Raw genomic sequence first — 15999 nt, 5'->3', positions numbered from 1 at the left:
ATACCACTTTTCTATTGTCCAATGAAAATCAACTTTTTTGCCAAGTGTCAATTGCATGTTTATGATTCAACTTTTTCTCCCAAACACACATCTTCTCTCTCTTACTTAAAATTTCAAATTTATTTTACATTTCATTTTCCCACACTTTCTTACTTTCATTTTAATTTTTCTTAATTTATTTATTATCACAAAAAATATTAATAATCTATTTTTAAATTTTAATCTTACTAAAAATTTCAAATTTCTTTCACATTTCATTTTTCCATACTTTCTTACTTTCATTTTAATTTTTCTACATTTATCTATTATCACAAAAAATATTAATAATCGATCATTTAATTATTATCCCTAAAAATATTTATTTATTTCACGGGTCACTATCAACTCAATATTTAATTTTTTTAATCGATCATTACACATTTTCTCTATCTTAATTAAAATTTAAAATTTCTCTCACATTTTTTTTTCACACTTTCTTACTTTCATTTTAATTTTTTTCTCTATTTATTTATTATCTCACGGGTCACTATCAACATAATGTCTATTTTATTTAATCAATCATTGTCTTTATTTGAGAGATAATATCTTTATTTTTTTTACTTTTTTCTCCATCTCACGAGTTTTTATTATTATTTAATACAATTAAATTTCCATGATTATTATTTATTTTATATTTGTTTTTAAATATATTTTATATCGCATCAAATAATTTTTTTATTTTACGGGTCATTATCAACATAGTAGCTATTTTATTTTAATCAACAATTACTATTAATTGAGAGATAATTTTTATTTTTAAATGTTAATATCTCATTTGTATTATCTCCATCTTATAGTATTTTTTTATATGATCATTTTTCATTTATAATTAAACCATTCATTTTTAATTTATACGCATCTAATTAAATTTTATACAATATTAAATAAATTTACCCGTGCGGAAGCACGGGTATCTTACTAGTATCTAATGAAAACATTAATAATGGTATTCTTCGTTTCTTTTGAAAAATGAAGAGGATCTAAACCCTGTATGTGGCGAGTTAAGATCCTCTCCATTTTTCTCTCTCTCCATTTACTCTTTTATTATATTTTTATGTATAAATAACACGCATATCGAAGATATGTGACATATATTTAATGATTATTTAATTTTATACACTTAAAACTATAGTAATGAAATTTTCCATTTTTTTTAAGAAATGGAGAGGATCCATACCCGAATGTGGCTCCCATCTTACTCAGTAATTTCAATCTCTAGGTGATCAGATAATACAGAAACTCATAATCTATCTCATGCTAGTAAAATTTTATTACCATCCGAGAAAAAGAGGCAGCACATTCCATCAAATCGAGAAATATATTCTGTTTAAAGATAGATAGATACTTATCCTGTACGCAAAAACAAGTTGACAACGCATGCTTGCGTGGATCCTAGGAAACTTTCAACTTCACAATGCAACTCAATTACAGCTGTCTCCTGCTTGTCTCGGATTCAAACCATCACACTTTTGTGCCATTTCGTGCAGTATTGGTATTATTACACGTGCCTCCAAAACTGGAAAAACTATCAATATTATAATGTGTGTCAAAATATATACTAGTATACGAAAACTCTTGGTACTTTCTGTGCTTCAATCAACCGCACAGAGGATATGTATTGTTCGCTGCCATGCTTGTTCTAAAACATGATAGCTTGCCAAGGTAAGAAAAATTAATTAACTTCACTTTTATTATTGAAATTGCACTTCATATACATATATCAGTTTTGAAAAATGAAATATGATATTTTGTATAAATTTTTTCTGATGATTTTTTTCATGTTTTAATTTTATTGTAATAGTGCTCAAGCTATTGTTGAATTAAGACACGAAGGAGCAGAGAGGAGTCTAATTTCCTCAACTAACAAATAGGTAAACATGAATTAAACTTAATTTCTTCAGTACTTGTTAGTGACAGTCAATTAGTTATTTCTTAGCTCTTCCTAGTTCTTCCTCTGTAATCATTTTCTCGGCCAAAAAAGTGTTAATTTGTCCTTCTAGTTCATCGTCTTATTTTATTTTCTTTACCACGTTTATTTATTTTAAAACACGTTAATAGATGTACTTTAAAACATGAAATAGTGGGTAAAAATTGAGAGCAAAAATATTAAACCCGTTTCTAATTTATTAATCATTAAATTAATGACAAATTTCCTTCACTTACTAGGAATGGGATTTTTGCTGTATCATCGCTGTGTGATAAGAAAGATGTATCAATTTGTTTTTTTAAGTGAAGGGAAGGGACCTAGCTAGGTTGTTTGTTTGAATAGTTTTTAAAGTAAAAACTCATTCGATAAAGATAAAATATAGTGCTTTGATTTGGTTTCGCACATATATATATATATATATATATATATATATATATATATATATATATATATATATATATATATATATATATATATATATATATATATACATATACATATATATATATACATATATATATATATATATATATACATATATATATATATATATATATATATATATATACATATATATATATATATATATATATATATATATATATATATATATATATATATATATATATATATATATATGGAAGAAAAAAATAGTTGGATGATGAAACTATATTTAGTATATCTATGGAAGAAAAAAATAGTTGGACTGCAGAGATCAATCAGCTTGTTTTTTAAGCACTGATGTATTTTTTTATTTTTTATTTTAAAATAAATATTGTTTTTTTTCTTCATATAAATTAAGAATTATACTAGTAAAATTATTAAAAGACTAACCAAGCACTTGAGTTCGAGTGGTAAAAAAGGTCCTGCTAAAGACGTAATCCCAAGAATATTGGGTTCTCTTTTTCCTAGAAACCAGAGTGCGAAAGTAAAAAAAAAAATTATTAAAAGACTATGCATTTTTATTAAATTAACATTGTTAATATTGTTTGGGTGTGAAACGATGTAGTGCTGAGATTCCGATACAGTGGAAATAGCTTCCAATATATATGACAAGGCGGAGAGAATTTGTAAAGTTAGACCTTCCTATTTTCTTTTCACTCGATCCTTCATATTTTTCAAAGTCCTTTCCTCCCTTTCCATCCAAACTCGCAAACAAAGCCTCAAAATCTTAAACTTTTAAGATTCAACAATCATTGGCTTGATCATAATGATTTACTTGAGGTAGTTAGGAATAGTTGGTAGAATTCCATCTCTTTTAGATGGAAAGTGTTTCACCCTGGTCATAAGGCCCAATTGGTTGTGATCTAGACCAATAAATAATCTTTCAAAATTAGTAACAAAGAAGCTTATGGACTGCCAAATAAGGTGATCATAGAGTGCCAACTTCATCATAGTGATATCAGGCTGATGATCTCCCCTTTTTAAGGTTGTAATCCACAAAAAATGTTCTAGAATCACAAAGTATAAGATGGATTTGTCTTATATGGACGCTTGACTAGAACAGACCATTGAAGCAGGACTGTCATATCCCATAACAAATTATCTTTTAACATTTGTTTCAACCCATCCCAAAAGGTTTTAGGTTCTCAAATCCTAGAACAAAACAAAGAGTCAAGTAAGATGTCACATAAAGGTACACACATTTTTAAATACCTCTCAATTTTGAATGTCAGTAACTTAGGCGTTATAGTGTGTGACCCTTACTATCTGACTGAAGCATCAAAGCACATTAAACACCATAGTTCATTATCAGATACGAGTTCACGCCCCTCCTTCTACTTATCCAGTGTACTAGAATTTCCTCCGATAGAGACCCTTGGTGGTGTCGTAATAGAAATAATGATGTACTTAGTTGCTTCAACTTACAATGTCATTCTTATTATAAGTCTTAGTGTGACCACCTTTATGACTAGAGTTAGTTTATGTGTATCCCTTATGTAGTATGATTAGGCATCCTTTAAGGTGATTATTTTATATTAGAAACCCCTTTCATGATAGAATTTCCACATAAGAGATCTTATTTAAGTGTATTGTCTCTCTCGATTCATATGGGGTCTTTCAAGCATTTTGCCTTAGTTTCTTGGAGTCAACTTATATTTTTGTTACATATAAGGTGATAACTAGTTTAAGATAAAATATTTGCATGGTTTTGTTGGTTATTGGTCCTTCTTATAGAATTTTCTATAGTGTTTAAGGTGTATTTCTTTTATCTTTAGGGGTCACAAATAGAACTAGAGTCTATTGGACTGTGATTCGACACTTTGCAACTTAGTCCATCTAAAAAAAAATAAATGATTTTATTTGATAGATAAAAACATTTTTTAATTTTGGAAGTGGTATCTTGGCAAATCTTTTAACTATGTTGTTTCTCACTATAGTGAAAAATCAAAATTACCTCTAAAATTCAGAAATTTGCTTTCATACGCACTTCATTTACACACAATTCATTCATTTTGAGTCAGACCTTAAATCTATGACAAAACATAGTTCAAAAATGCATCTCTGTATACCTTACGAAAGTGTATTTTAGGAATCTAGTGAACTAGGAACAAATGCAGAAATGAAACATATGTTAAAACAGAGATAAATTAACATCAATAATTGTTATGACATGCATAAATAATGAAATATTACATAGATAATCACTAACGTAAATCGAACAATACATTTCATCATCAAGTAGGATGTTTTAATATCTTCATAATATCTTTGGTCGATCTCGCAATCTTCACATCCAGCTCGATCAGACCTTTTGTTTTGTAACAGTGAAATGTACTTCACATAACCCTAAATCTTCATATGTCTTCAGCTCAAATTTGTTGAACTCAATCCTTTCTTTGTTGTCAATAGAGAGTGAACAGTGCTCAATTTTCACAATTGTTCAATTGTATGAGTATTGTAGGAGATCCTTCAGTATGGATTTCAAATCTATAAGAGAGGTGTATTATTTGACCCTAAATTCAAATGAGACCTTCGTGCCGTTGAAGTAGACAAATGCGACATGTCAATATAAGTTCATTTTGGTGTGATGTAATTTTGTTATAAAGATGAGATGAGAGACTCATATTTAAATAGTTTTTAGATCAATATGGACCTTAAAAATCCAATCTTGACTCAAGAGATGTTTTGGAGATGTATTTCTGGATACTCTATATTTTGTTTAGTGAAATTTATGAAAATATGGTGAATATGGAAATACATTTTCGAATAAATCCCTGTTCTTTTTTTTTTTTTTGTTAACATTTGGGATGTGTCCAAAAATGTATTTTCAGATTCACCCTGAATTGTTCACACATAACCTGTTTTAGAAACATAACCTGTCATAGAAAACAAAAAATGGAGAAAATTTTGGGAGATTCACCCTGAATTGTTCACACATAACCTGTTTTAGAAACATAACCTGTCATAGAAAACAAAAAATGGAGAAAATTTTGGGAAACTGAAACATATACTGAAATCTATGAAAATGTATATATTATACATTTGACATGATTGATATTAATCCAATATTACATACAAAACATGTCTAACTACACAAATACATCATTGAATAAAAACTAAGATAAATTGAAACACGTGTCACCATCTAAATCTATATCTATGGGTTATTTCGTTTTTGACTTTTGTTTATTTGATTCTCTTTCAATTTCGCTCAACTCAATTTCGCCACCATCTAAATGTATAGGGCATCTCAATTTCAAATTAATTTGAACAAAATACTGTGACAAAACATATTTTTTTTAGCTCAAACACCATATTAATGTGAGCAATGAAGAATGAAATACATGAACTTTATCTTAAATTCTTGATTTTTTGCTCCTTTTGATGTGACGAAGCACAAGAATGAATTTTTGGAGTGCAAAACTTGATTGAGAATGAAAAGATGTTTTTTTTAAGGATTTTTAGAGAAAATTGTATTTGATCATTAAGAAGAAGAACATGCATGGTCATGTTTTATTAAATTTTCTTCTTGATATTTTCGGAAATGCACTTTCTCAATTGTGATAGACATGCAAATGTGACATTTTTTTTAAATTTCTGATTCACAAATCTGAAAGTATACGTCCAAATTTGTTAATGAATTATTAATTAGCACAATTCTTAATACTCGAGTCCAGAGATATATTTCTGGGAAAAATGGAATGAGTCTCAGTTAGGATGTGTTTGGATGTAAAATTGCGTGTTCAAAAATGCACTTTTAAATTATAAGAGATATTTTTAAATTTTAGTAGACATTTCTCCACCATTTAGGATGAAAGAAGCAATTTTAAGACTCTTTTAGTAGCAAGCCCATGCCAACTCAAAACTGTTGTTCCAAATGGATTCTTGTATGGGCATAAGAAATGGGCTAGGTCTGATAGATTTTTTGGGCTTAGCCCGTCCATTCTATATGTTGTATAATATGTACTCTTCTTTTTATTGCAAACCATATTCTTCTTTCTTTGAGAAAAAAGAAAAAACAACATAATTACTACATATTCTAATATAGATTCAAAATATATTATTCGAGTTTTACCTATTTAACTTTATGATACTCGGTTTAAACAAGTCATTTATTTATTTATAAAATTTAGTATAAATATAATATTTAAATATAAGATGTTTTAAAAAATATTATAAATATTTTCAAATACATTATAAATTCAAAATAATATCAAAATATATTATAAATTAATAGAATTTGAAGAAATCGTAAAGCAAAACATGAAACAAATAAATATGATTTAATTATACCAATGTATAATATTTAATTTTAAATTCTTAAATCAAATAAAAGAGGAAAATGTTAATAAAATGTGCTAATTTAATATATTGTAATTAAATAAAATAAATTTAAATTTTGTTAAAAATAAAAGTGCAAATTTCACGACTGTTTAAGGTAGAGTTTTAAGCATTCAAATTTTAATTAAAAAAGACAAAAAAATAATTTACTTATTAATATATAATATCTAATATTTTTAACGATTATTCTTTAGCATAAGAGAAGGCCTCTCATTTTAATAGTCAAGAGTTCAACTTCTAACTACTAGAAAATCTTATTTATTTTTTATTTAAGAATATTTCTATTTACAAATTACTTTAGGTCTCTATTGAATCACCTCTGGCAGCTTTGAACTACTGACAATTTATTTACTCACTTGGTGAAATTTTAATCACAAACTACTAGATAAAATAAATAAATAATATATTTATTATTTTATAGTTTGTAAGTATGAAAGGCAGACCGGTCATCAATCAAACGAGTAGATTATTAGTTTATTGATTAAACTACGACTTAGAATTTAATTGAAATACATTGACGATGAAAAAAATTATACTATCGGTGAATCTCAATTATTGATTTGTTAAAATTACTTTATTTTTATTTTATTTTTTATTAAAATAATTTATTTTAATGGTAATAATGTATCGACGGTGTAAATTTTTTTTACAGTGACACTATATATCAATTAATCTCAATGACTTATTGAACTACATTGCTAAATTGAATTGAATAAGATAATTTAGTTAAATAAATCAATCTCAATAGTAATATTATAGAGTAATTACTAATTAGAATAAAATAAATCAATCTCTAAAGAAAATTAAAGACATTTAAATGTTTTTAAATATTATAATTTTATAAGTTTATTCTTTACATTTAAATTTCATACATAGTTTCCATATATAGTTATCACGCACAATACAAGAGAACAAAATACAAATTTAAATAAATTTTGAATAAAATTTTATTGTACAATTACAAAATAATTACACTATCTAATAAATTTAATTTAAAAAAAATTATTTCAATTTTAAAGAAAATTTATTTTATTTTATTTATTTTATTTTTTAAAATACTAAAACAACGCCATTTTAATAATTTATGTATGTTTGTTGAATTATTTATTTATTTATGTTTAAAAGATATGACTTTTTAAGTAGGCTAATATATTTATCAGACAGATTTAAGTAAAAAAAACTTAATAATAGATCAGTAACATACTTAAACGGGTGCAGTTGCCGTGAATAGATAAAAATCTATGCACCTATGGACCTTGGATCATTGAATCAAATTCTAGACATCAATTGTTATTACTCAATACTCACCACTCAATACTCAATACTAGATTAAAAACATGATTCAATGGCTTATGTAGGCTTATGTATGGTGCATAAGTAAAATCCTTATGCATATTAGCCAAAACCAACTTAAACTTTAAATTTTTCGATAAGTGTGTCTCAACCGCTATAAGTGATTAAATTATCATTCGTAGTCATTATAGAAAATTAAATACATCACCACAAAATAATCAACACTATAATACAACAGATTTGATTCCTTTATAATGCCGACATACCATTCACTATTTTGTATCTTATCTTAGTCATATAATGCCGACATACCATTCACTATTTCGAATTGCCATTATTGGAGTTATGACATACATTGCTACGCGTGTCGTTGGTTTGTAGCATCTTTAGACAAAGAAATGACACACATATGTTACGTGTCACTAATTAGAAGGTGAAAAAAAATTGAAGATGTGACAACTAAGTTTGTCACTACTTATTCACTTATTTTAATAACCATAAAGTTGTTAAACTCCAATTGTACATTTACCTCAAACTTACTCAATAATTTCTTTTCAAATTTATCCATATATTTTTTACCAATATGACACACTATTTGCACACTTTGAAAAAGTAGAATTCTAAAATGCCACTTTTTTTTCGTAGATTCGTCTATTAATTAGGTGAGTCAATACTAATTTTTTTTCATAGGTCATCCAAGCATTGGACAAATATTTAGAAAAATATAGAAAATTGTTAAGTCAGTTAAACAAGACTCATAATTTAACAACTGTAAATATTAGGTTGTGTACTCGTTAAATCAGGTATCCTGTTTAACCGATTTAACAAGTTTTCTGCAATTTATGGGCGAACTATGAAGGAAAAATGGCATTTTGGAATTTTTTTTTTTAAAGTGTGGTATTTTAGTATATTATTTTTAAGGGTGGCAAAACGGGTCTGGTCTGTTGGCCATGTCTGTTTTGTCCACACTTTAGGAAGAATCTACATGTCACCCCTAAAATTAAACATGTCACTCCCTCAGGGGTATGCTTTTATCATTATACTCTTGCCTAAAGTCACTAATTTTCAAAAAATATACGTTTCTACCGGAAATTTTAAAAAATAATCGAATTTTAAAAAATTTCCGTGAGTTTTTACCGGAAATTTGAAATATATACCGAAAATTTTGAAAGAATTCTTGGGTGATATGGGAAATTTTGAAATTTTCAGTACATTCTACCGGAAATTTTGAAATTTTCAGTACTTTTTACCGGAAATTTTGAAATTTTCTGTAATTTGTACTAGAAATTTCGAAATTTCTGGTACTTTTTGTAGGGGTGTACTAGAAATTTCGTCCGAAAATTGTTTGTATCTCATCAAGGGTAAATTTGGAATATTTAAATTTGGGGGGTGGCATGTTTAATTTAGGGGGTGGCATGTAGATTTCTCGCACTTTAGTGTAGGGCGGACCAAGAATGTTAGACCCTTACCCTCTAGTGTGACCGCCTTGTTTTTTATGTGGACTTTTACGGGCACATGCATTTAAATGAATTGTTGTATTTTTAGGCCTAAAAAGAGCGGTGTCCGCTGGCCTGCCATCATTTTTAGCGCGGGGTTGGTTAAAGTTTTAGGCCCACATCCTTAAGTAAGTCCGCTCTTTATATTCTTTTATGAGCTTTTGTGGAGCAGGCATGCTCGTTTGTCACCCCTAATTATTTTCAATAATGTGGTTTATTGGTAAAAAAAATCTCAATGTTATTTGTTACAAATGAATTAAGTTATTTTCTAAAATCTTTGCTTAATAAAATGAAGTCATGTTGAATGTTGTAGTGTAGTACTAAACTGTAGTAACAAGTAAAAAATATCATATATGGATGTTGATGCGGTTGAAAGTATTGCAATTGTGATTTTTATTGTTACTATGACATGCATTACGGCCGTTCGAATGTGAGCTTTAATGTAGGTGTGGTTATAAGTATTGCAATTACGATGTTTACAATTACTATGACGTATATTACGATCGTTTCAGTGTCAATATTAATTAAAATGTGTTTGAAATTTGAAATACATTAAAAGCTAAAAAATTTCATTATATTTTAGAATTTTAGAAATTAATCTTTGATAAAAATAATTAAACAAACATGAATAAAACTATTTTATGCACTTTTTATCATGATCGCTAACGTGTTATTATATAACACCACAATTGCAATATGATTCGATTATTGAAATTACCACATCAACAACATTGTTATCGAAATTATGGGTGTGATTATGATCGACATCGCAAACTTATTGATATTTTATAGTTTTGAAAATATGCCACAGAAAAAATTACTGAATCGGGTGGTGGACTAGATCGTTCTCTCTAAGGTTTTTCGTATAACTGTCTTAAATTGTATAAGACAGACAATCGACTACGACGTCTCTAGGGTAAAACATCATTGTTCTTAACGATATGATTACTACTATACAATAATTAATTGGTCTAGAAATACACCCTCAAATAATGGTCGTTTGACCATCTTAAATAATTTCTCGGACTAGGAGAAATCTGAATAATTCTTCAAAAAGAATAATTGTCGTTTGACCATCCTAAATTTGTCGAACGATGAGAAATTGAATAAAACTATTTTATGCACTTTTTATCACGATCGCTAACGTGTTATTATATAACACCACAATTGCAATATGATTCGATTGTTGAAATTACCACATCAACAACATTGTTACCAAAATTATGGGTGTGGTTATGATCGACATCGCAAACTTATTGATATTTTATAATTTTGAAAATATGCCACAGAAAAAATTACTGAATCGGGTGGTGGACTAGATTGTTCTCTCTAAGGCTTTTCATATAACTGTCTTAAATTGTATAAGACAGACAATCAACTACGACGTCTCTAGGGTAAAACATCATTGTTCTTAACGATATGATTACTACTATACAATAATTAATTGGTCTAGAAATACAACCTCAAATAATGGTCGTTTGGCCATCTTAAATAATTTCTCGGACTAGGAGAAATCTGAATAATTCTTCAAAAAGAATAATTGTCGTTTGACCATCCTAAATTTGTCGAACGATGAGAAATTCAAATTATTTTTCAAGGAAAATTCAATAATGGTCATTTGACCACCATAAACAATTTCTCGAACGAGGAATATTTAAATAATTCATCAAAGAAAATTCAATAAATACTCGGAAGATTCGACGAGTAGAAATAAAAAGAATAAGTTGACATTTCGACAATTCGAGAACGTAAAGTAAAGAAAGTGAGGAAAGAAAAACTCAAAAGTAATTTTTTGGTGTGTTTGATAATGAAACATGTGCATTACTTATATAATGAAATAATTTAACCAAGATATATAATCTAAACAACATGAAATTTAGAATTTTTCTTTTTTTTTAATACAATGTTTGTTTTAGCTTTTGTGTGTAAGTTGGACAATGTTGGACATAGAGTTTTATGAATTAACACACAAACACTCATAGATTTCTAACACTACAGAACTTAAGTAAAATCTTAAAATTCAACTCCATATTTGAATTTTAACATGTTACAAATCCTCCACTTAACTTTAAAAAAATTGTTTCAAAAGTAACATTAAATTTTTTAAATTGCGCATAAACAAAGTGTTTATGACTTGAACATTTGCAAAAACAAGTAGGATTTTGATTCAAAAAGAGTGACTCACTATCTTGAACTCAATCTCAAACATCAAATCCACACACGACCTTTTCATAGGGGAATTCTTATGCATGTGCTTTAATGACCTTGTACATCTATCCTAGCCTAGTGAAGGCTTTAGGAATTTTTACTATGCCAAATAAGGGCTTAGACTACACTTTTTAAACTTAAAACGTACTTTCAATTGTTGTCTATTCTTGTGTTGTTATGGGTATTAGACAACGCTTTCTAATAAAAGTGTTGGCACAAGGAATTGTTAAACAATGCTTTTTGTTAAAAGCGCATACGTAAGTCTCTTTAGACAATGTTTTCTAAGGCTTTTTAATAAAAGTGATGGCGTAAGGCATCATTAGGCAGCGTTTAATGATAAAAACACTAGCATAAGTCGTCATTAGAAAACGCTTTCTACTAATAGGCGTTATCTTATATATGATTTAGACATCGCTTTTATTCATAAGCGTTGGCTCAGACTATATTTAGGCAACACTTATTTTTTCTTATGTTAAAGCCTGAGGAAGATTCTCCTGAAATATATAATTATGAAATAATATAAAAGAATTGAGTAATGGAATATTCATAATATTTTTTCAACATCAAATTTTTGTGTTTAAATTCTTATAATCATAGACTAGTAATGTATTGTGATCAATAAAAACCATGTTACATACACCAAAATATAATGAGAATCATATTTAATCTAATTTAAATTTGCATAAAATTCATAATCACTCTTATATAAATTCAAAAGTACACATATCTATTCAAAATTACATTAACTATGTTACTTAAAAATGTTACATAAAAGTATAGTTTCTTCATTTTTGAAATAGCACCAAAGTAGAGCAATACAAAATTAGTTTCACAACATTTTATTTCAATAAACTTCAGCTAGCAAACTATTTAGAAATATATGAGAGCATCTTTGCAAGCCAATGTGCCTTTTCTGAAACCTGCCAACTAGAAAACATCTCTGTTACAATGCCAAACCAAAAAAAAAATCAACCATGAAGATCACATTATCATCAAAATAACAGACAAATTAACATCGACACACACAGACCAGAGAAATAGGAGTAAATGGGTGTTTATTCTCTAGCATTAATTTGATTATACTTCATGATGCTTGTAGCACATGAATAGTCATGCATATCGAAAGCTACCAAAATAACAACAATTAAAAATGACAAATATATTTTCTCGAGTCATTCTCATGCTAATGCAGCACATAAGCAGGGTAAAATAGTCATAAAAAAATCTAGAAACGAGTACTAGAAATGCAGAAAAAACAAATTTATCTATTTTGTACCTTAGTTCCTTTGATGACAAGCAAGGTTGCAGAAACTAGTTAATGAAGATGGTTTGCATGAATGCAACAAATGTTCGACTATTGTGACTTGAAACATTTCCTTTACCTATCAGTTCCCATATCACTATGAAACCTCTTAATTTTCTTACTAAATCTATTTGTTCATTTTCATTCTTACTAAATTGACTTTTATTTTAGAAATCCAGAAACAAGATTGTTTCTAACCTTAGAGACATGCATGACATCCTTCAAAATCAAAGTTTTGTTGGAGGTGAACTTAAACTCCACATCTCTAATACTAGCAACATTAGTGGTGTAGACATCTCATAACATCAATTTCTAGTCTTCATTATTCGCGTATGTTTTGAACATTTCATGATCATAACAGACATGATGAGAGGAACCAATATCTATCTACAAACCATCAAATCCACCAACCATGTTGATTTCAGTGTTCATAGAAATAAATAGTCAGGTAAACATGTACATTAACAACAACAACATGTTTAAGCCTGCTCCTACATCTCTTAGCGATATGATATAGTTTTCCACAATAGAAGCAAGATAAAATCCCAACATCATTTGTTTAAGGGGTGGTTGTTCCCTAGGAAGTGGTGTAGTTTAAGCCCTTCAAAGGTTTCAATTCATAATTCGATTCACAACATTGTGGTTCTTATTCATTAATAGTTTTTCAGTTGGCTCGAGAACCACGCCAAATTTCTTTTTATTGTTTGAAATAACTAAGACATTTTTATTTTTGATCTTTTTTGAGATCCTTCTTCAATTCAGAGGTGAGTAATCAGACTCTCGATTGAAAATTATTTTGTTTTGTGGCGAGAAAAATTTTAAAATCTTTCAAACCAATGGAAATTTTTCAATAATAAAAGCAATTTGAAATTGTTCATCCAAAGACATACCTTCAGTGATGATCTCATGAGAAATCTTCTAAATTTCACAACTCTGAGCCTCCACAGATCTTTCATCATCCATATGATATTTCAGGTAGCAACTTACATCATATTTATTTTCTCCAACCTATTTAGTATCATTGTTCTTTATCAGAGTTTCCCAAACTTATTTTGCAATATTACAACTACTATAATAATCATACAGATCATTTGTGAGTCCATTTAAAATATGATTTTTGCAAAGATAATCATTCTCATTTCAAAAAGCGATTTCTTTCCTCAACTATAAATCCCTTTCTATAATCTGTACAACAAATTCATATTCATCGGATTTAATTTTTTCATAGTGGATTTCTTTTTTAGTGTTATTTTGCTCTTTTGATCCAAAAGGAACAACATAAATGTCATCGGTCAAAAAACATTGGCAACCTTTTTTATGGTTAAGAAAATCACATTTTTTGCCAACATTTTAAATGACCTCCCTCAAACTTGAACGACTTGTGACAACAACAGAAGTACATATAATTTCTTCAGTATCCATGACAGTTTGAAACATCTTAAAATTATTATTTTATGATTTTGAAAATATGACACAGAAGAAATTATCGGGTTGAGTCGCAGACTAAACCGCTCTCTTTAAGATGTTTCGCGGTACTACTCAAAATTGTGCAAGGCAGACAATCAACCACGACGTCTCCAAGATAAAAACAACATAGTTCTTAACTTTACAATTACTACTGCACGATAGATACTCGTCTAGAGTGAGTAAAGATAGTGAGGGAAGAAAAAGTTAAAAGTAATTTTTTTTAGGGTTAATACCACTTTACTTCCTTGTAATATAGGAGAGATTCGGTTTACCTCCCTATAATTTTTTTTGTACCCCCTTGAAATGTGAAAATTCTATGTGTTTTGTCCCATAAGGGCACAAGTTACCCCCTGTAATTTTTTTTATTTACCCCCTCAATTCAGTGTTAAAATTGTACGCTTAAAGGGGGAATTTTTTTTAAAAAAATTACAGAGGGAAATCAAAAAAAATTTATAGGGGAAAAATCAAAACTCGCTACAATGACAAAGGATATCGTATATTTAAACTTTTTTTTAATATGTTTTAGAAAGAAACATATGTATTTTTCTAACTTATGCTCTTAGGATACAAGTTAAGATACTACAATTAGAAAATTTGATTTGAATAAAACAGTGTTTAAAGTTTCTAAAAATTAAATGAACGCTCGTAAAAAAATATTTCTTCAAATAGTTCATTAACTTATCCTCCTGGGACACATGCTAGCATTATATGAGACAAAAAAAACTCTAAATTAATACACAAACTCACATGATTTTTTTAACAATATGAGACGTAGTGATTTTTTTTCAAATTCATCCCCATATTGAAATTTTGACATATTGAGACAATTATTAATGACATTATTCACATTATGTCCATAAATCGATGAGTGAGTCTAAACTACAGGGTAGATAGATTCATTTTTGCGTTGCTTTGATGTTTGGCCTTGAAGAAGTTGTTGGGAAGGCTAAAAGTTCACAGGAACTTGAAACGAGCTCATGAGAAGCTAGATTGAAAGGAGGAAGAACATGAGAAGAAGTAACGAGAAGTAGAAGCTAGTTTTCACAGAATTGATTAGTCACTTGGATGAGAAGAAGATCGTTTGTTGCCGAAATGCGTGATGATGGTTTTTGTGGTGGAATAAGGAATATAAAACAACATAGAAATGAGATTTTCTTGTGTGGTGGTGGATGCTTCTAATACGGCGGAACAGAAGTGGACTTATAAGGTTAGCATTTCAATGTTTAAGTTAATGAAATTTTCAAAAATCAATTTAAAGTGGTGCGTGTGAAACTTATATAGAATGAACGGTCAAAATCACTCCCGTTTTACCTAATACATTGTGTGGTTTGTCGCTTAATTAAATCTGACCGTGAGAAATAGGTTGGAGGCTAGAATTCCATAGTTTGGCTTTGATGAAGTCTTGCATGTTCTCAGCTTCTTGCTTGCATCTTTTATGTTGGGCTCCATAATTAGGCCCATGTTCGGAGACTTTGCAAACA

General features: G+C 28.5%; 1 long non-coding RNA gene across 1 annotated transcript; it reads left to right on the top strand.

The window, feature by feature from the left end:
• The first annotated feature begins 1332 nt into the window (after nt 1-1332).
• On the top strand, nt 1333-2038 carry LOC131634492 (uncharacterized). Its single transcript, XR_009293553.1, has 2 exons — nt 1333-1701; nt 1841-2038. It is a non-coding gene; the product is annotated as an uncharacterized LOC131634492 (long non-coding RNA).
• Nucleotides 2039-15999: the final 13961 nt, after the last annotated feature.

Source organism: Vicia villosa, unplaced genomic scaffold (genome assembly GCF_029867415.1).
Source record: "Vicia villosa cultivar HV-30 ecotype Madison, WI unplaced genomic scaffold, Vvil1.0 ctg.001306F_1_1, whole genome shotgun sequence".
NCBI classification, from domain to species: domain Eukaryota; kingdom Viridiplantae; phylum Streptophyta; class Magnoliopsida; order Fabales; family Fabaceae; genus Vicia; species Vicia villosa.
The sequence above is the reverse complement of the archived record's forward strand: the minus strand, read 5'-3'. Positions and strand labels throughout refer to the sequence as shown.